General features: G+C 42.0%; 1 protein-coding gene across 2 annotated transcripts in view; it reads left to right on the plus strand.

Moving 5' to 3' along the window:
• Window positions 1-21135, plus strand: part of LOC140738383 (sarcoplasmic/endoplasmic reticulum calcium ATPase 2) — a 100550-nt gene that overhangs the window by 42363 nt on the left and 37052 nt on the right. The window lies entirely within an intron of this gene.

The raw sequence follows: 21135 nt of genomic DNA on the forward strand, positions 1-21135 counted from the left end.
ATAGTTTTCAGTGGGTACATTTAATGTCAGAGAAATGTATACACTATACATCCTGAAATTCTTTTTCTTTGCAACCATCCACAAAAACAGAGGAGTGCCCCAAATAATGAATGACGGTTCAATGTTAGATCCCCAAACACCCCCCCCCCAGCTCTCCCTCCCACGCACAAACAGCAGCAAAGCAACGATTTCCCCCCACCCCCAAGCAAAAAAGCATTGGTGCCTTCCACCGCACACTCAAGCGTGTAACAAAGCATCAATAAAGACAGACTTGCAGTACCCCAAAAACTACTCGGTCACCCGGTAATTCGACATAGCACAGGCTCTGTCTCCCTCCCTAATAAGGGAAAAAGAGGTGTCCCTGTTTCACAGCGAGAGAGGAGACAGAACAAACAACCCCCTGATTTATAGTGTTAAAAGTCTGTTGCGTTGCTCGTTCTGAGCTCTGTGCCCAAAGAACTCGGGTCTCTGGGCACATAGCCGGCAGCCAGCCCGCAGCTTACGATCTTTTGCGTTCTCCCGCAACGCACCAGTCAGCGGCAGCACCAGCCTTGAATCAGCCCACCTCCAGAGTCACAAAAAGGCCGGCACTCTGAAGGTGCGCTAGTCTTCCAGGCCGCGTCCTTGGCGTATTGAAAAGCGGCCGGTCGTGAGGCCTCGAGAGTGGCTCCCATTCCCGCAAAGAACCGAAGTCAGCGCATAACTCCAGGCCAGAGTCTTCAAAAGAACCTTGAAATGGGGAGGGGAAGAGATATCAAAGATGGAAATAGAGCTGTTTCCAAAGATGCAAGCAAAGAATTCACCGATTAGCGCCATCAGCACTGAGCTCTGCCCTCCGTCAAGTTCCAGCAACGTTCAAGGCTTCCTTGGTTGATGTGCATGAGTTGCAGATTATTGCCACTGGATTTTTGTGTGGAGAGGCGTGGATGGCTTTTCTGAAATTCATCAGAATTTATGCTAGAGAATCATTTCTCTTTTAGACCCCTTGCAGAATCTGACCCTGTATGTGCTGTAGGTCCAGTGAATAAGAGTGAACTTTGTAGGAGCCATGTATCGATTTTCTGTCCATTTTGTACATCGGGTCAGGCATTATTACTATGGGTTACAGTAGTTTGTTATGTGGGTTTGGGTGTGGTAGAAGCAAGTGTGCCTTTAGTTAGTGATTAGTTGGGGACATGAATTTTTTTTTGTTGACCGCTAATTTGGTTATGCCAACATCGCTTATTTTGGTTATTTCACTATCATTACACTACTTTTGTTCGTTTTTTTAAAATCACTGTAAAATCTTTCATCTTTGCTGGTGTTGTAATAAAGGATTGAATGTGTGTTTTTTTTTTATTGACTTGGAACTCAGTTGTTTGGAAGCACGTCACACAGTGTTAATTCCCTTACTCCATCTCTCAGTGTATTTGGCCTGTTTTTGAAGCAACTGCTACAAACTGAAAAGTAAGCTTAAATTTCCTATCCACCCAATCTGTCTCACATGATTGCGTTTATCCATGTCAGCCTTCTCCTATAAGACTATAGACACAGAGGAGCAGAATTAAGCTATTCTGAGTCTTCTCCATCCTTCCATCATGGCTGATATATTATCCCTCTCAACCCCATTCTCCTGCATACTTCCCGTGACATTTGACACCCTTACTAATCAAACGAAGTTACCACTCTCCGCTTTAGTATATCCATCGGCTTGGCCCCGACAGCCGTCTTGTGGCAATGAATTCCACAGGTTCACCACAGGTTTCTGGCTGTAGAAATTCCTCAACAATCTCTGCTCTAAAGGGGCGTCCTTGTATTCTGGCAATGAAAGGGTTAATGTATGAGGAGCATTTGATCGGCTCTAAGCCATCTAAAGCTCCAGCAAGTACAGGCCCAAAACCCCAAAAATGCTGCTCGTACATTAACCCTTTCATTCCCAAGGTCTTCCTTGTGAATCTCCTTTGGACCCTCTCTGGTGCCAGCACACCTTTTTCTTAGATAGGGCACCCATAACTGTGCTCAATATTCCAAATGCAGCCTCACCTCGAAGGAGAGGAGATCCAGCCTATCCGGTGTCTTCTCATTTCAGAAATGCTCCGTTTCCGGTAACATCTTGGTGATAAATGTGGCAACCAGAAATACACGCACAAATTCAATTGTGGCCTAACCAGTATTTTATAAAGTTGTAGCATAACCTTCCATCCATATTCAGTGCCATAGCAAGTAACTTTAATGCTTTCATAACTTTGTGTAGCTGCCTTTAGGAATTCTCAGAATTTGTATACAAAGCTCCCCCTGTTTCACAGTACTGCCCAGGTCCCCTACCACCTATGTTTTCAAATTCTAGTTGTGCAAGTGAATAGGCTCAGCACTTTGCAGTATTTAAGCAGGTGTGACATCCCTTGCCTTACTGACTGTAGATGGCTTTCCCATGTAGGGAAGTAGCTTAATACCTAGCAGGGTGCGTCTCTGGGTCTGGGATTCTGGGCAGCTTTCCAATGACATTTGTGTGTCCTGGTGAACGTCTTTGTCACCAGATACAGGGCCGGAAGCATTTGCCGAGTTGTGGTTTCATCTATGTGTCACTGGAGGTAATGGAGAACTATCTTGATAATTGACAGAACACAGCACAAAAATAATAAGGAGTTCCTGATTGCATCAGTATCACTTGTGACTTGCAGAAAAGAGCAAATCTGAGAGGAACAAGCAGATATTGCCAAATAAGGTTTTAAAGGGGATAGGTTTTAGATATTTTGGAAATGAAACTTTCCAAAGGTAAACCTGAATAGTACAGAATAAATGCTTTCAACTTTTCTGAGGTTAATTAGATAGATTAAACTCTGCCTCGATGAAAGAAACAGATTTGGATTCCCATTGTTTGAATTGGTAGAATACCTGAGCAGTGCTTTCAAATAGATCTGATAGCTCACTAGGGATTTATTGATAGCACAGAGAGTGCTAGCAAAATGTCAAGCTACTAAAGTACAAAAATACTGCAACAGTGAATGCAGGGACTGCATCTCTCTACATCAGTGTTCCAACATGAAGATATGGCAGCGTCAGTATTTTACTGCATTGAGTAGCAAATTTGGATTTGTGAACTTGCTTTTAGAGATTTGATTGGTAACTATAGACTAGTTCCAGAGCCTAATTTGATAAATTGTTGGCTGGAATTTATAGCCACTAAAATGTTGAAATGCAAGTTTCGTGTGCATCTCCAGATTGAGGAATGTAGGTTTCTATTCATCTGGCTGAAAGCTTTGCCCAATTGGATCAATGTGGCATTTTCATACTTAATTTCTCTTCCTCTAACACAAGCCCAAAGATCCAAAAACTTTTCAATTAAAACTTCCTAAGCAAAATTCAGGGATTTGATATTAAGGAGTTTGGATTGGTGATCAGAGGTCACATGGTCGGCGATATAGTTAAGTCACCATTTCTCACATCAGTGGTTTTCTATTCTTAATTTACGTATAGGACAGTAAAACTAGGCAGGAAAACTACTGTTGGAAGCCAGAAGTGTTTAATCTGTTCGAATCTGTACACCGAGGAGGTCTCTCTGTTCTGCCATTCAACAATATTAACTAACTGCCCCTATTCCATGCCTTCCCTTAAGGTCTTTAATAGCTTGGATTAACCAAAACAAAACAAAGGTTTAATGTCAACAATGTATTGGTATCAATTGTTGTTAATGGAAGGATTTAAATTTTTTTTACCACCAAAAGAAGTAGATATTTTTTAACTTCACCTAACATCACTCCTAAGAAGCCACATCAAGCCTTATACTGCTCTCTGGTTATAGATGCTCAAAACAATGTAATGGTTGGTGGGGTGGAGATGCGCCTCTACCAAAGGAGGTGTAAGTCGCTCCTTCCCTCTGCTAGCCTGCAAGTCGCCTGTAGAACCTGCTTAGCCCCCCCCCCAGTCAGGGTCACGTGAAGCCATATCGCTAGTCCTGGTTATATGACCACTGACTCCAGGCAGACAATCTCTGTAGAGTATTGATAATCGCTGGTGGGGGGGGGGGGGGGGGTCACCCGTCTTGTAAAGACACTGCCCAGAAGAAGGGAACGGCAAATCACTTCTGTAGGAAAATTTGCCAAGAACGATCATGGTTACAGACCATGGTGGCCTACGTCATAATGACACGGCACATGATGATGATGAATTTGAAAACTTTCTCACCTGTCCAAAACCATGATTTCCCCCACTACCCAATACTGCTCTTTCCTGTTCCCTCAAATCTATCTCCTTAAAGTTCTACAAAATTGCACCATGATTTCTAAATTTCAGAGTGTACGGTTCTCACTCAGGTAGGCGACAGAAACATTTCTCTGTTAATTGGGGGATTTATGACCAGGGAGGAGTCTGAAACCTGATGTGACTTGTTGGACGTGACATTAGAAAATGCCTACGAAGAAATTTTGAACTCTGTTCTGTTACCGACAATTGAAGCCAAAGCATTTTTAATAATCTTTGTTGTTTTATTAATCTAAAGATATTGAGACAAGTATCATTCTGATTAATGTGTGGTGGATATCTTCTGAGATCAGAGGTTGTAGAATCCTAAACTGCATGCCATACTCCAGATATGGTTTAATTAGGCACATTAATGCTGAAACGTAACTGAACACCAACCGCTTGTCAGTAGAGATCGTTAAGAGCACCAAATTTCTTGGTGTTCACCTGGTGGAGGATCTCACCTGGTCCCTCAACACCAGCTCCATAGCAAAGAAAGCCCAGCGGCATCTCTACTTTCTGCGAAGGCTGAGGAAAGTCCATCTCCCACCCCCCATCCTCATCACATTCTACAGGGGTTGTATCGAGAGCATCCCGAGCAGCTGCATCACTGCCTGGTTTGGAAATTGCACCATCTCGGATCGCAAGACCCTGCAGCAGATAGTGAGGTCAGCTGAGAAGATCATCGGGGTCTCTTCCCACCATTACGGACATTTACACTACACGCTGCATCCGCAAAGGAAACAGCATTATGAAGGACCCCACGCACCCCTCATACAAACTCTTCACCCTCCTGCCATCTGGCAAAAGACACCAAAGCATTTGGACTCTCATGACCACTGTGTAACAGTTTCTTCCTCCAAGTGATCAGACTCCTCAATACCCGGAGCCTGGACTGACACCAACTTACTACCCTTTACTGTGCCTATTGTCTTGTTTATTATTTATTGTAATGCCTGCACTGTTTTGTGCACTTTATGCAGTCCTGGGTAGGTCTGTAGTCTAGTATAGTTTTTTTTTTTTGTGTTTTTACGTAGTTCAGTGTAGTTTTTGTACTGTTTCATGTAGCACCATAGTCCTGAAAAACGTCTTGTTTTTACTGTGTACTGTACCAGCAGTTATGGTCGAAATGACAATAAAGAGTGACTTGACTGAAATACATCCACATCTGCGATTAATTATGTTCCGATTTGTCACTGTGGACCAAACATCAGATGAGTGAAAGTTGCAGGGGGAATGCAATGGACACTTTTCATTACTGTGGCATTATTATGGTCTAGTCGGGTGGTGGGCACGCAAGTATTTCATTTTAGTTATATAGCCTCTAGCAAGGATGCGTGATATTTTATTATGAATAAAGTTTATATTTTTAAAATAGTTGGTTTGCAGACATTTTGCCCTCATCCTGTTTCCTGTTTCTTCCTCCTTCATGGCCTTGGAGGGTCTTGGATTATGTGGGGTTTTTTTGCATGACTATTTTTCTTTCTTTTCTCACTATTTTGAATACGCTGTGTATGTTTTACACCTTGGTCCCAGAGGAACACCGTTACACTAATTTAACGTACACTAATTTAATAATACACATACACGGCTGTATCTGTGTATGGTTGAATGATAATTAAACTTGATTTGAGTTGACAGGTTTTGTTTGCTTGACATTAGATGCATTGTCTCAATTAGTTACTACTTTTAGGTTCTCCCTCTAGCCATTTGCGATTTCTTTCTCAGTTTTCCCTTCTTGCTAGATTCGGTCACTGCTCCAGAATGACCTTTTAACTGGCAACAGCCATGCGCTAGTCACACTGGGAATTGAAGAATTTATGGGTTGGCAGGTGGACCAAAAGGAAGATTTGACAGAAGCTTTGGAAATGATTCCTTCCACCTTTTTGGTCTTTTACATTTAGGTCAAGTAGTTGCTCTTTTTTACAGGTTTTCATTTTGGTGAATTTCTGAAGCTTTTCCCTCATTCAAGAAAATTAATAAATGCAGAAGACAGCAGATTCAAGATTCAAAGTACATTTATTATCAAAGTTTGTAAATAGTATACAACTCTGAGATTCGTCTCCCCCCACAGATAGCCACAAAATAAAGAAGAACAATGGCACCCATTCAAAGAAGAAAAACAAACACCCCCCCATGCACAAAAAAAACCCAGATCTTGCAAATGGCAACAAAAAAATCGAGCAAAAACACAGGATATGAAACACAAAACTGGAAGGCATGAAATATAAACAGAAATACTTGGTAGATCTTTCTATGGAGAAGAATAAAATTTGTTTCAAGTTGATAATCCTTCATTAGGACTTGTAAACCTGAAACTTAACTGTTGCTTTCCATGGATGGGATCCACTTACACCGAGAATTTACAGTATTTGCTGCTTTGATTTCAATCTGTTGATATTTCTTTGCTGCTTGTAATTTGTGTTAGTGGCCTTTTAGGAAATTATAGAAGCTTTTTCATTGTAGCCTTTGACTTGCATGATTCAAAGCTTGCAAATTACCACTCAGAATAGTGGCTGAGCCTTTTCTCTTCTTGGCATCAATATGGTTTGTTTTCAGGTGGCATAGTCTGATTAATATTATTTGCAGTTGAACAGAAGAGATTCTGCGGGTGCTGGAAATCCAGAGCTACAAACACAAAATTTGCTGGAAAAAATCAGCACGTCAGGCAGCGTCTTTGGAGAGCAATAAACGGTTGATATTTCGGATAAGACCCTTCATCAGGATTGACTTTATTTATTGAGAGTCAGCACAGAATAGGCCCTTCCAGCCCTTGGAGCCACACCGCCCAGCAAACCCCGTGATTTAACCCTAGCCTGATCATGGGACAGTTTACAATGACTAATTAACCTACCGAGGAATCTGGAGCACCCAGAGGAAACCAACACAGCCACAAGTAGCACATGCAAGCTCCTTACAGGCAGTGGTGGGAATTGAACCGGGGTTGCTGGTACTGTAAAGCATTATGCTAACCACTACGCTACTGCGCCGCCCCCCCCTTTGCATTTTGCACCTCAAGTTATTTGAAAAAAACCTGTTGCCACTTTGTGCCGTAATTTCTCAGCCACAAAGTGCAGAAGAAACTTGTGGTAGCTCCACTTTCCAGTGGAGCTGCTTTCAATCTGAATATCGCGAGACAATCCCAGAAAGTGCGGTTAGTTTTGACAGTGAATGCATAATGTCAAATTCAACTCAATGTAAGCACAATGAAACCAACCAATATTTTCGGCATACTTTCATAATGTGGGTTTCAAGCCTTGGTTTCAACTGACTGATCCAAATATGTCTTGTACTATGCATTTTGATCTTTTTTTTCAATGAGTATTGCTGTGAAACAATGTTATCTATGGTCCTTTCCACTGGATAACAGTTGTGTTCTTCCAATACGCTTAATAACATTAATGGCATCATCTATGGTTTGATGTAGTAATTTTTGAGCCACATCACGCATTCAGGATCATCCACAGGCATTTGTGAGTGTGTAATCTCGGCTTTATTTCAACACTAAACCAGATTATGCATTGCTGTAGTTGTTGAATTTTAAATGGGCCATTGAATCGAGGCCTTCCTGCTCGCACAGGTGAATGCAGCCGATTCTGCGGTGCTCGTAAAAGAGCAGGAAAGCTCTTCTGTCTCTAGACCAGTTCATGCCACGCTTTTTGTAAGTCTTTTCGATGTGCTACTTGGCTGTAACATTACAGCATTAGGTACGTTAATTGTAACTACTTGGTTGTCAAAAACACTATATAAATATAACTTTAAAAGCAGCTTTACAAAACCCTTAACTTTATAAAATTAACTACTAAATTATTAATAATTAGCATTAAACATTTAATGATGTTAATTAGTATCTGAGAAATTGGTGATTAAGATTTTCTTTATGGTTCTGCGCTTTCTACTCTGCAACCTTAATACACGAATGCCAATTAATTTATTTAAATACTGTGGGATTATAGCCACTTAAAGATGTGGATGTTTAATGGCAAAGAGTTCATTGTATTAGTCTGAACTAAAGCAGAATCTCAAGATGGAAAGTCACTTTTCATTCTGTCATTTTAACTTTTAACTTGCATGTATTTACTCCATTACTGATTTTTTTTAAAAGAAAGGCTTTTTGGCACCAGGTTGTGAGGTAGTTTGACAATTCATTATGTAAGGAAATGGAATAAACTTTCAGTAAATAATCAAGGACTTCAGTGAGTACCTCTCCCCCCCACTTGATAAGCAGGTGATGTTTGTCAGAACACTGCTCGTGCAGATCAATGAGCGACGCAGGGAGATCAACCAAGTACAGAGTCCACACCAAGATGAAGCTGTGTTCTGTCCACACTCTTGTACGAGTCAGATTGCTGGCGAGTGACAGAGAACGACCTTACCAAGCTGTTGTCATTCCACTCCATGAGATCAAGAAAGATCTCTAACCATGCCCTGCTCCTTCAGTGTCACCAAGAGGACGTGGCCACAGTCACCACGAGGAAACGTTGGAGATGGATTGGGCGCGTGATGAGAAGCGGGGTCCAACTCCATCATCAAGGCAGCGCTTCACTGGACCCCCGAAGGGCGGAGGAAACGGGGGAGAACAAAGACAACTTGGCACCTTATGGTAGAGTCAGTAATGAGGACTGAACTTCACCTGGGGAACAATGGAGAAGATGGCCAAGGGCGGACAGAGACTGAGGATCGACTTTGCTGCCCTAAATGACAGCGGTGTAACAAGCAGTAACTCAAAAGAATTGTCCTGTTCACCGGGACCTCAAGTCCAAAGTCCATAAGCATCTGTGGCAGTGAGCTTACTTGTGGCATTCTGTTGGAGTATGGTGAGTTAGGAGCAAAGAATACCATCTGTTGTGTTGTGTACATGAAATCCCAGTGTAAGGATATAACTTGTGCTAATTTGCAGGGAATGTTACGACTTTTGTTATGAAGGAGATACCAGGTTTTAGAAAGCAATAAGGGATGGTGAGAAAGGAGCATTTGATGATATTGGGCTACTCCAAACAAAACTAGCTGCTGTTCTAATTTTATTATGGTGAATGACTATTTCCACTTAAGGAAGCCTTATTTCAAGCATGTTTGCAGCCTTTCATGAAAAGCAATAGCATCTCATCAAACAAGCGCTGTCTCAACTGTCGGGCACATGCTAGTGTTTTTTTCCCCCAGATGCAGAGTCCCATTAATACAGTTCTTGGATATCCAGACTGTCATCTGCTTGCCACTTAAAATACTTCTGTCTGTGTATAAAGATTACTGAAAAGATGGTCCTTTTAACTGCTGCGTGGTATCATTTGCACTAGCCACAGCATAGTCTAATTTCTTTGAATTTCTACCTTGATCCATGAATCTAGCTTCGAGCTTTTACAAAAAAATTAATTCATTTAAAATTGTTGCATCTACACAAGTGCAGTGTAAATTTTGCAATCTATTTGCATATCTTTTTCTACTTGCAGAAGTCAATACAGTGGATTCTGGTTAAATGGGACACTTCGAGATCAGTGCACTTTGATCCAATTAAGTGACTGTCCCAATTAGCCATGGTTTCATAGAAGTAGCTAAAATGGATAACAAAGACCAACTACCATTTCAAATTATATGTTTAAGTGAAATACAGAGCAAACTGGAACGCTACAGTACTATAAAACTGTATTAGTTCGTAATAGTTATCGACAGAGGAATTCATCCAGTGTATGCAACCATGTTCTTTGGATTCATTGTAAATGACCAAAATCAGCGCAGACGCTTACAACAGACAACGGACTGCTTTCCTGCTTAAAAGTCAAGATGAAAAACAAAATTATCAAGAATCACTGCTTTTTGAATCGTCATCCGTCGGCCCAAATGGATAACAAACCACAAACATGCAAGTGGTGTTATTTTAAAAACTGTTCGTTCCATAGTGTCTGATGGCCACACAAGTGCATGTGACTGGTGTTAGTTATAAGCCATTTTGTAACAAACAGTCTCCTGCCTCAACTGAGCAGCATCGTGTCCCAAATAAATGAATCAATTAGTTTTTGTTCTTTTAAGAGTTGTTCCAAATAGTGGCTGTCTTTTAACTAATGGCCCAATTAACTGGAATCCACTATAGTAATAATAAACTTTGAGTTCACTATCTACTATATATATTTGGATGTAGTTCTACAAAGTTTGAATGCATTTTCTTCTGTTCCCAGTACCCTAGATCTCAGCAATTAAACCAAAGCTGTTTGACATTATCCCAGATTTCCTCGTTAACTGGTTATAATTTTATCTTTTAAATTTAACTATCCGCAGGAAGCTTATGTCATCTCACCCCTGAGATAAGAAATTCAATCACCTGTCACTTCTATTACAAAGGATTGAGTGGTTGAATCAAATCTTAGGCTGTGTATCCAACAGGAATGCAAATAAAAATTACAGAGCAGCAGGATGTCTAATGTTCAGTATTGTTAAATTGAGTGAGATGAAGACATTTTAACATTTTTAAAAAAGAGTAAATTTTTAAAAAATGCCTCTGGAGCAATTGCAACACGACTCCACGCACACACAGTTTTCCAGCATTTGCAGAATCCCTTGTGTTTGTGATTCAGAGCAATTGTCCCAACAGCTTGTGAATTACGTAGCAAAGCATCATCCCATTGCTGCCATGGAACTGTGATTGCTGGAAACCAGCTGCTGTATCTCCACATTTAAAGCTCCTTGCGACATCAGGGGAGCACATGCAAATAGTTTTCCCATTTTTGGCTGTGCTCATTGTCTGTATTGCTATTTGTTCTCTGTTCAAGGGCACAGAAGCTTAGCTTAGCTTTCAATCGAGTAACTGCCATCAAAGAAGATCAAAACACATTTTATGTAAAAACGTATTTTCTATATATGGTTAGCTATATTCCAACTTGCTCATTCACCGTAATCTCCTCAAAAATCAAAATAGCTAAAGTTTTGATTAGAAATCGCTCTGAAAAATGCCACTGATGTTTATTTAGTAGCTTAGTAGGGAACTTGACCTTATTGGGGAAATTTCTTGCGGAACGAGGAGCTGATTGGTAGAAGCTTTGCTTCTGAATCCTGAGTTTTTGAAATCAGATGTTTGTAAATATATTTGTTGCAAAGATCTAGTGATTGGAGCATTTTAATGGTGCTGGGTAATGGAAGTTGCTTTGAGGTTCATGCGTGCTTTGTACTGGTTATGACATAATGCAAGTGACATTTTGTGTTGCAGATGTAGCAGCTGATGTTGCTAATCTTCCAATGTGACAGTAGAATGTTCACTGAACTCCGTCCCAACTTCCTTTAAGAATTTATTAGCTTCATTAATATTATTTGTGCATTATTTTATTGATTTAAACATTTGCACAGCTCTTCGGTTCTGGTTATTTTCGTAGCGCTACTGGCTTCTGGAATCTAACATTTAGCCCCTAATGGAGGGTCACTGCAGGGTGTTGAAAGGTGAATTTAGCCACTTTAGTGATACACTTTAATTCTGCAGTACAGTGAAGAGTGCCCACTTACCTAGAGATGGGAAACAGATTTTCAAAAGCAATTTTTCATTTTCGTGCCAGTGTCGGCATAACAGAGTGCTTTTTTGCAGTTTGTCAGTGCTCGTTGTATGCAGGTTTAAGCCACACAGCTGTAGAATAAATATTGTGATTTTACTTTGATCTAAGGTGAAGTGACATGTCTTAGACATGTACGCGATGGATCCCAGGTTTCTTAAGTTGGAATGAGCATAGACCCAGGAAAATAGACATAGACACAGCACAGGAAAAAGGCCCTTTGGGCCACAATGTTGTGCCCAACTAATTGAATTAGTAATCAAATTTAGGCCAATTAAACTAATCCTCCTGCTTAGACAATGTGCATATCCTTCCATTCATATGGCTCCTGAACACTCCTATTGCATTTGCCGCCGCCATCACACCAGGCAGCACGTTCCAGGCACCCATCACTGTATGTAAGAAAGCAATCTCTCTGGGTGCCTAACCATTTTGGTATGACAACTGCTCTGCACATGATCGCAAGAAACTGTGGAGTGTTACGGGCCATAGCTCAGCATTTAACCAATCCACCACCCCCCCCACCCCGCCCCTTTTCAAGATTGCCTGTAAATTGCCTGTTTACTGCCTCAGTAAAGCAGCCAGCATAATCAAACACCCCACCAACCCCAGACAGTCTCGCTTCTCCCCCACCCCTCTGCCATCCGGCAGAAGAACCAGAAGCCGGAAAGCACACAGTACCAAGTGCAAGGACAGCTTCTACCCTCTCATCAGTCTCCAGAACGGACCTCTTGTCTGACGAGATGGACTTCTGACCTCGCGATCTACTGCATTATGGCCTTGCACTTTATTGTTGACTTGCACTGCAATTTCTCTGAAACCGGGACTCTCTATTCTGCATTGTTTGGTGTCTTACCTTGTTCTACCTCAATGCTGATCTGTATGAGGAGTACATACAGCAAGCTTTTCACTGTCTCTTTGTATACATGTGACAATGATATACCAATAGCCCGCAAATCGTCTTTAAATAACTCTTCTGAAATAGCATTTGTGCTTGTTTATTACTGCTCTTTAATTGGCTCTCGGTTAAAAGGTGGATATAAGCTGGAGCTAGCATTATGGGACCTACATTTGATCTCTGCGTATGATTTGGATTAACATTTACTAATAATTGGGTGGCTGAGAATGTAATAATTATTGTATTTATTAGCCAGCTGAAGAAAGAAAATTGGCACGTCCATATGTAACAGACAGTAGTGAAGACTTGTTCCATTTATACCTTTTGCTGATTGCTCTACGTTAAATGATGGTTCGTTTTAAGATTCTTGTTCAGCTGTAAAATTGCATTGCAGTATAGTCATATATATTCCCGCCACCTTTTTATGTATTGTTGTCCAAATTCAAAGTATATTTATTATCGAAGTACGTATGTAGGATTCGTTTTCCCTACAAACAGTCACGAAAACTAAGTCCCTGGAACCCCACAAAAGAAACACCAAGCCACCCCCTGTGCATAAAAACAAAACAAAATGTGCAAACAGCAGCAAAAACAGAAAATATAACAAAAAAAATCAAATGGGCATATTTCAGTTTAGTTTGAGTGTTTGTTATCAACAGGCTGCCCCGATTCAAAAATTGCTCCCAAAGAAACGAAGCAACCAGAAACGTGAATTAGGGTTCCCATGCCCGCTTCTCCAAGGTCATATAGCGTGAATTGGGGTCCACAGTCCACAAACTGCATTCATTAATAGTTGCTGCTTAAATCTGCATTGCAGGACAGCATGCAGTGATGGGAGTGTAGGTCTCTTGAGATCCTGTCTGACCTCTGGCACTTCCATCAGAAGTAGTTTCTCATCTCTCTTAAACTTGGTCCAGAAGTATCAGGCATATAACTGAAGCTATCTGTGGCTCCCTTTGGGAAATTATAATCTTTCAATCTCCTTCAGTTCATTCAGAGAAAATGGTGAATTTATCTTCTGAGTAGCTTGCAGTTTTGCGTGCCATCGCTGGTTGTGTGACCTTGGAGAAGCAGACATGTGAACCATTGATGGAATTTTGTGTTTGTGAGGAAGCAGAGTATGCTTTTTGTTGGATTCATTCTGGCAGCTTTCTCCAGCAGCTGCAAAGAAAGTAATGTATTTTTAGATGGATGAATTCCAATTGGCCAAATTTGCCTTCTGTTAGTACCGCCATGCACTTGTCCTGCCTGGATATAAATGCCGATCGCTCACTCTTGCCTTTTGTATTTTAATAATCAAGATTTGTTCACATAATACCTCCAAATACTATGTGCTTCATTTTCTTGGGTTTTTAGTGGTTTCAGCTGGAAGGAATGTGATTGGTTTATGATAATACCACCTTGTTGATAGGCCAGCTGGTGGTGTAGTGGCATCCACACCGGACTTCGAAGCGAGTGGTCCCAGGTTCAAATCCATCCATCTGCTTGCATGCTCTCCATTCGTGCTGGGTTGAGTCTCGAGCCAGCAACAGACAAAACCGCGAAAGAAACAGCGTGGTTGCAGCCCGGTGAGCCACAGGGCGCGCGGAAAGGAACAGCAACCTTGTGCACGTCCAATAACTGAGAAGCAGAAATTTGCAAATGTTGGCCATTTAAAATTTTAAGGAAAGAGAATACTGGAAATATTCAACAGGTTAGTCAGTATCTGTAGGTAGGGAAATTTCAGGTCTTTCATCAGCATTTCTGGATGTTTTAAGTTTCAGAGAAAAGTGAGGATTAGGGGAAGTCCGTAATGTGTTGGGAGCCTGAGCTGGTGGTGTTGGTTGGAAGAGGGTGATTGCCATTATACAAACGACAGAGGTTTGTTGATCACTATTTACCTACCTGGATGAGAATGCAAGTTGGGACATAAGTGAGAAAAAAGGAGGGGAAAGCAAACTCTGAAGTGAAATTGTGCTTGCAGACCAGTGTGTTGGGGGGAGAAGTTGTCTGGGCAGCCCAGAATCAAGCAGTGTTCCAGGGTGATGCTTGGATCCCATTGCAAGTTGCCGTAGCTACAGATTTGATTTGGATAAGGCAAATGCAGTTGAACTGTTCAATGAGAGAAGTGGTCATGAGTGGAGGAGATGGCCCCCTATCCAGGGAAGAAGTGAGGGGTCTTTCAGCCGTTCTGGGCTAGATGTAAGTATTTGTGGTGAAAATGGCCCTCGGTGCCTCTGTCCTAGGATAGGTGCAGGCTGAAGATAACGACTTGGAAATCGTCGGCGTGGCAGAGGCGTGTGTAAGTGGAAGGAGAATAAACAAGGGGCAAGAGAATAGTCAAGATGGGGTCAAGGCAGGAACAAGCTGAAATCGGTCAGAGTAGATTTGGTGCATCATGCAAAGTGATACTTCGTCTGCTCGGGTGTTACGGGTGCAACACTGTCGACACCGCGGAGAAAGTGAGTGAAGCTGAAGAGAGCTTGTATCTTCCACCATGATAGGCTATGGGTAGAGAGGCGATTGTAGGCACCAAATTACTTTCCTAATGTTCAGGTGCGCTGTATCGCTTTGCCCTTTGGAAACAAGTAAACACATTTACTTCCTGGCATTTTACTTTTGCCCAGACTCTCCCTATCTCCAGAGGTATGCATACCTCTTGAGATTGCTTCATTTGTTATAATGACTCATTATATATTCTGGTAGTGCTGCCGCAGTTATGAGATTCAATTGTTCACAAAGGTGTGAACTACTAGGATTTATACAGCCACTGGTATTCGAGCTTTCTCTCGGCCTGCACCGAATTTCATAGACAGATATACTTTATTGATCCCGAGGGAAATTGGGTTTTGTTACAGCCGTGCCAACCAAGAATAGTTTAGAAATATAGCAATATAAAACCATAAATAATTAAATAATAATAAGTTAATCATGCCAAGTGGAAATTAGTCCAGGACCAGCCTATTGGCTCAGGGTGTCTGACACTCCGAGGGAGGAGTTGTAAAGGTTGATGGCCACAGGCGGGAATTACTTCCTATGTTGCTCAGTGTTACATCTCGGTGGAATGAGTCTCTGGCTGAATGTACCCCTGTGCCTAACCAGTACATTATGGAGTGGATGGGAGTCATTGTCCAAAATGGCATGCAACTTGGACAGCATCCTCTTTTCAGACACCACCGTCAGAGAGTCCAGTTCCACCCCCACAACATCACTGGCCTTACGAATGAGTTTGTTGATTCTGTTGGTGTCTGCTACCCTCAGCCTGCTGCCCCAGCACACAACAGCAAACATGATAGCACAGGCCACCACAGACTCGTAGAACATCCTCAGCATCGTCCGGCAGATATTAAAGGACCTCAGTCTCCTCAGGAAATAGAGACAGCTCTGAATCTTCTTGAAGACAGCCTCAGTGTTCTTTGACCAGTCCAATTTATTGTCAATACGTATCCCCAGGTATTTGTAATCCTCCACCATGTCCACACTGACCCCTTGGATGGAAATAGGGGTCACCGGTGCCTTAGCCCTCCTCAGGTCCACCACCACCAGCTCCTTAGTCTTTTTCACATTAAGCTGCAGATGATTCTGCTCGCACCATGTGACAAAGTTTCCCACCGTAGCCCTGTACTCAGCCTCATCTCCCTTGCTGATGCATCCAACTATGGCAGAGTCATCAGAAAACTTCTGAAGATGGCAAGACTCTGTGCGGTAGTTGAAGTCCAAGGTGTAGATGGTGAAGAGAAAGGGAGACAGGACAGTCCCCTGTGGAGCCCCAGTGCTGCTGACCACTCTGTCTGACACACAGTGAAATCATCTGATCTCTGGTGGAATGTTCGATGTGAAATTGAACATTTCTCTAGTTGTCGAAAGGAAGACTGTTATGTTTTGAAACTGCAAAACATAGAATTAATTCTAAGGAAAATAAGACGGGAGTTCAAGAGATGCGAGTGTTGGTTTGTTCTTTACTTTGAGTGAGGCATACATGTATCATAACGTATGCAATTCATGTATTTTTTCATATAACCTGTAATGAATTATTTAAACGAACAAGAATTCCTAATCAAACAATATAGTTGCAATACTACTGAAATATTAAGCACACAATAAAGAGGTCTTTGCTTCAATTTTTTTTGCAGATATCCCCATTTATGGAGCAGCTTCTTATTAATATTCAATTTCTTTTTGCCCTTCTCCAGTCTCCAGGACTGCACTGCCCTTGAGTTAACTGGACTAATTGTCACCAGCCATTTCTACCCTAGGCCCTCATTTCTTCCCTTGCCTATTATGCTGCTGTGGTACTATGATCATAAACTAATGAAAATTCTGTTGCTTAATATTGCTTACACCTTAATTAGTTTAGCCAGGGCACGTGAAACTTCAGCAATATTTAACCCTGGATTGAACCTTAAACGTCAAAGGCTGTCTGCCCTAAAGATTCACATTCAGAACATTGTGTCTCTGATTCAGAAACTTCTGTTACATCTGTCCTAGTTGGTTGACCTCCATATTAAACTCTCTTTTCAAAACAAAATCAACTCAACTCAATTGGAAGTGGTATCCAGCTCACTGAAGAGACCAAAAGTGCTTTGCACTTCCCCTGTGATTAGTCTGCTTCCTGTGGCCTGCCAGTGTAATTCGCCACCCCACTGTCACTCTGATCTCCTCCTGTAGCCTTTCTGTACTTTCTCAGTGAGGCCCAACACAAATTCACAAATAGCATGGCATTCTCAAAGCAAGTGATGCTGGAGATCTTGGAGCAACACACACAAAATGCTGGAGGAACTCGGCAAGTCAGGCAGCGTCTGAGGGGAAGAATAAACAGTTTTGGGCCAAGCCCCTTCATCAGGACTGGAAAGGAAGGGGGCAGAAGCTGGAAATAGAAGATGGGGGAAGGGGAAAGAGTATAAGCTGGCAGGTGATAGGTGAAACTGGGTGGGGGGGGTGTTACAAGGATTAAAACCTCAGTAATAACAATCAGTTGGGCACAGAGAGGATATGTCTTTACTGACATGTACCTCGATTGGCTCAGCTAACTAACATGAATTTACACAGCTAAATACTTGTGTGCGTATCCACTAGGTTTCCCCGACACTCCATGAACGGTCAAGAGAAAATTTAATTAACCGGGAAAAAGAGTCCACGCTGACCAGGTGTTCTTCTTGACCTCAATGTAATCACCATGTTTCTGATGTGGGGTCAACCACTTACATGATTGTTTGTCTCCACAAAGTTGTAACTGCTGGTACTCCCAAAATCTTCCATTCTTATTCTGTTCCTTACATCAGTCTATGATGTTTCAATTTTGTTGGCTCAAGGTCATCTGGCTAACTTGTGTCAGCTCTCATTAGATTTTGCCCAGGGCTACAAGTAGCAGAGCTTTATGGCCTTTCCTCTCGTGTCCTGCCTTAGGGGATTTCCTTTATTTTTTTCCCCCCCAACTCAGACAGGTTCAAACCAGTTTAACCAGGTCAGCCAAATGCTGGGTCCCACATTTTACAGAATAAAGAGCTTCTTATCTGAAGATGGTGTTAGCAGAAAACTCATTGTGTCCATTGTTCTGTTGCTCTGGTTAAATTATCCCAGAGCAAGAATCAGTTCACAAAATGGTGGCTGCAAGGGCAGTCTCACAAAATGGCGGCATCCATTCCTGCAATTACATGGCAAAAACAAATGGTTTGTCCGTTTCCACTGCCCCTGTGTCATTCTTGCTCACTGATTTGGAGACTGCAGCCCTTTCTGGCCAACAGGGTAGGTGGGTGGTGGGGATGAATTAAGAAGCTGGGAGGAGATAGGCTAAAGAGGTAGAGGGCTGAAGAAGAAGGAAAGGAGGTAATGGGCAGGTCAAGAGAAGATGAAGGGTGAGAAGATAACCAGAATGAGATATTGGAAGAAAAAAAAGAGGAAAGGGGAGAAATTGCAGGAATTTAGAGAAATTGGTGTTGAATTTTCTGGCTGGGTGCACTGAAGCATCAGGACTGGATATGAAATTCTGCCACTTAACTTGATTTCTCTGTCTGTTAGTCATCCTTGTCTTGCATTTTTTTCCCTTTTTAGTCTTGGATTGGAGGACGTGCCTGGCCTGCCACAGTTGGCTTGTTCTTCAAAGTTCAAAGTAAATTTATTATCGAAGTGCATTTATGTCACCAAATACAGTCCTGAGATTCATTTTTTTGCAGGCATACGCAGTAAATCCAAGAAACACGATAGAATTAGTGGATGGGCAAATAACTAAATAAATCATGTGCAAATGACAAATGATATAAAAAAATCATAATAATAAAAGAAATTAACAAATCAAGAACATGAGATGGAGTCCTTGAAAGTGGAGTCAGTAGGTTGTGGGAATCTGTTCAGTGTTGGGGTGAGTGTAGCTATCCATTCTAGTTCAAGAGCCTGATGGTTGTGGGGTAATAACTGTTCCTGAACCTGCTGGGGTGAGTCCTGAAGCTCCTGTGCAGGAGTCCTGATGGCAGCAGCAAGAAGAGAGCGTGACCTGGGTTATTGGGGTCCTTGATAATAGATGCTGCTTTCCTGCGACAGCGCCTCACGTAGGTGTGTTCAATGGTGGGGAGGGTTTTACCTGTGATGGACTGGGCCGTATCCACTACTTTTTGTAGGATTTTTCCGTTTTAAGGGTATTGGTGTTTCCATACCAGGCCATGATGCAACCAGTATTCTCCACTGCACATCTTTAGATATTTGTCAGTTTTAGATGTCATGCTGAATCTTCACAAACTTGTAAGAAAGTAGAAGTGTTGCCGTGCTTTCTTCATAATTGCACTTGCCTGCTGCACCAAGGACAGCTCCTTTGAAATGAGTAACACTGAGGAACTGCTGACCCTCTCGACCTCATCCCCTGATGTGGACTGGCTCATGGACCTCTGACGTCCTCCTCCTGGTCAATAATCAGCTCTTTGGCCCCGCTGACATTGAGTGAGAGGTTGTTGTGGCACCACTCAGCCAGATTTTCAACCTCTCTCCTAAATGCTGATCCATCACCACCTTGGAGTCGCCTTACAACTTGAATATGGCGTTGGAGCTGTGCTTAGCCTCACAGTCATTAGTATAAAGCGAGTAGAGTATGGAGCTTTGTTCACAGTTGGTGCTACACCTTTGCTGTCTTGCTCTGCAATGGGCAACTCCCACATCCTTTTCTCCAGAGTAACACACGCGAAATGCTGGAGGAACTCAGCAGGCAGCATCTGTGGAAAAGAGTAAGCAGTTGACGTTTCGGGCAGAGACCCCTCATCAGAACTGGCTCTATTCTCTAGATACTTGTGTCTTTTTTCTCTGTCAAACTGCTCCCGTTCACCGCTTGTTTACAGTTTATCCTCATGGTCACCCTGGCTTTATTCTATCAGAAACATTCCTCTTTCCCCCATTCATCCCCCTCACCCTCCTGGAGGTTTATTGAGCCTTTGTTTCTCTTCGCACTGATGTAACCTGACTTGCTGATGGTTTCCTGCATTTTCTTGTTTCAGGGGTGTAGTTAAGTATTTTGGATATTCGCAAAAATTAGTATTATTGTAGATAGTGTGGAAGATTGTCAAAGGCTACAGCAGAATGTTGATCAGTTAGAAATATGGGCAAGGAAATGGTAGCGGAGATTCAATCCAGACCGGTGTTAGACATTGCACTTTGGTCATCATATACAAGTGGAACGAAGGACCATTAGCAGCATTGATCTGAAGAAGAATCATAGGGCGTAAGTCCATAGCTCCCTGAAAGTGGAGACACAAGTGTATAAGATGATAAAGAAGTCCTGTTGTATGCTTCTACTGGTGAGTGTATTGAGTATAAATGCCTAATACAGTCCCAAAGAAGGGCTTTGTCCCAAAATATCGAATGTTTATTCATTTCCATAGATGCTGGCTGACCTGCTGAGTTCCTCCAGCATTTTGTGTTTGTTGCCTTGAGTATTAAACATTGGGAAGTAACTTTGTAGCTGTATAAAACTTTGATTAGGCCATGTTTGGATTATTTTGTGCATTACAGGAACGATGGGACAGGATTGGAGCAACTGCAGAGAAGTTTCACCCAGGATGTGGCCTGGATTAGAGAGTATTAGTTTTAAGGAGTGGTTGTGTAAACTTGGATTGTTTCCTTTGGAATGTCGGTGGCTGCATTCCTTCAGTCCTTTTGTTTTCTTTCGGTGGTATTTACTATCTTTTGTTTGGCCCTCTTATGTGAGCACGTTCTCTAAAGCTCTGTGTTGCTTCAAAATTTTTCGTAGCATTCAACAAATAGGTGTCTTTCGTTTCATAATGTTGTTGCAGTTCCTCCTTTACAATTCCATGCACGTAGTTCCTTGTTACTTCTAAAATGGGTTCGTAAGGCTTTGTATATTAAATTGTATTGTCTAGTATTCACTTAATATGATTGTGTACTAATATAGGATGATAATTAAACCGAGTATGTGTTGATCAGGGACAGTGCAGTAGACAGAATTCTTGCAGTGAGATTTTTGTGAGGTGAGTGTGTGCTGTGTTGATTGTAAGTGCAAGATGAATGTGA

The sequence above is a fragment of the Hemitrygon akajei genome, chromosome 14 (assembly GCF_048418815.1).
Source record: "Hemitrygon akajei chromosome 14, sHemAka1.3, whole genome shotgun sequence".
In the NCBI taxonomy this organism is placed as follows: domain Eukaryota; kingdom Metazoa; phylum Chordata; class Chondrichthyes; order Myliobatiformes; family Dasyatidae; genus Hemitrygon; species Hemitrygon akajei.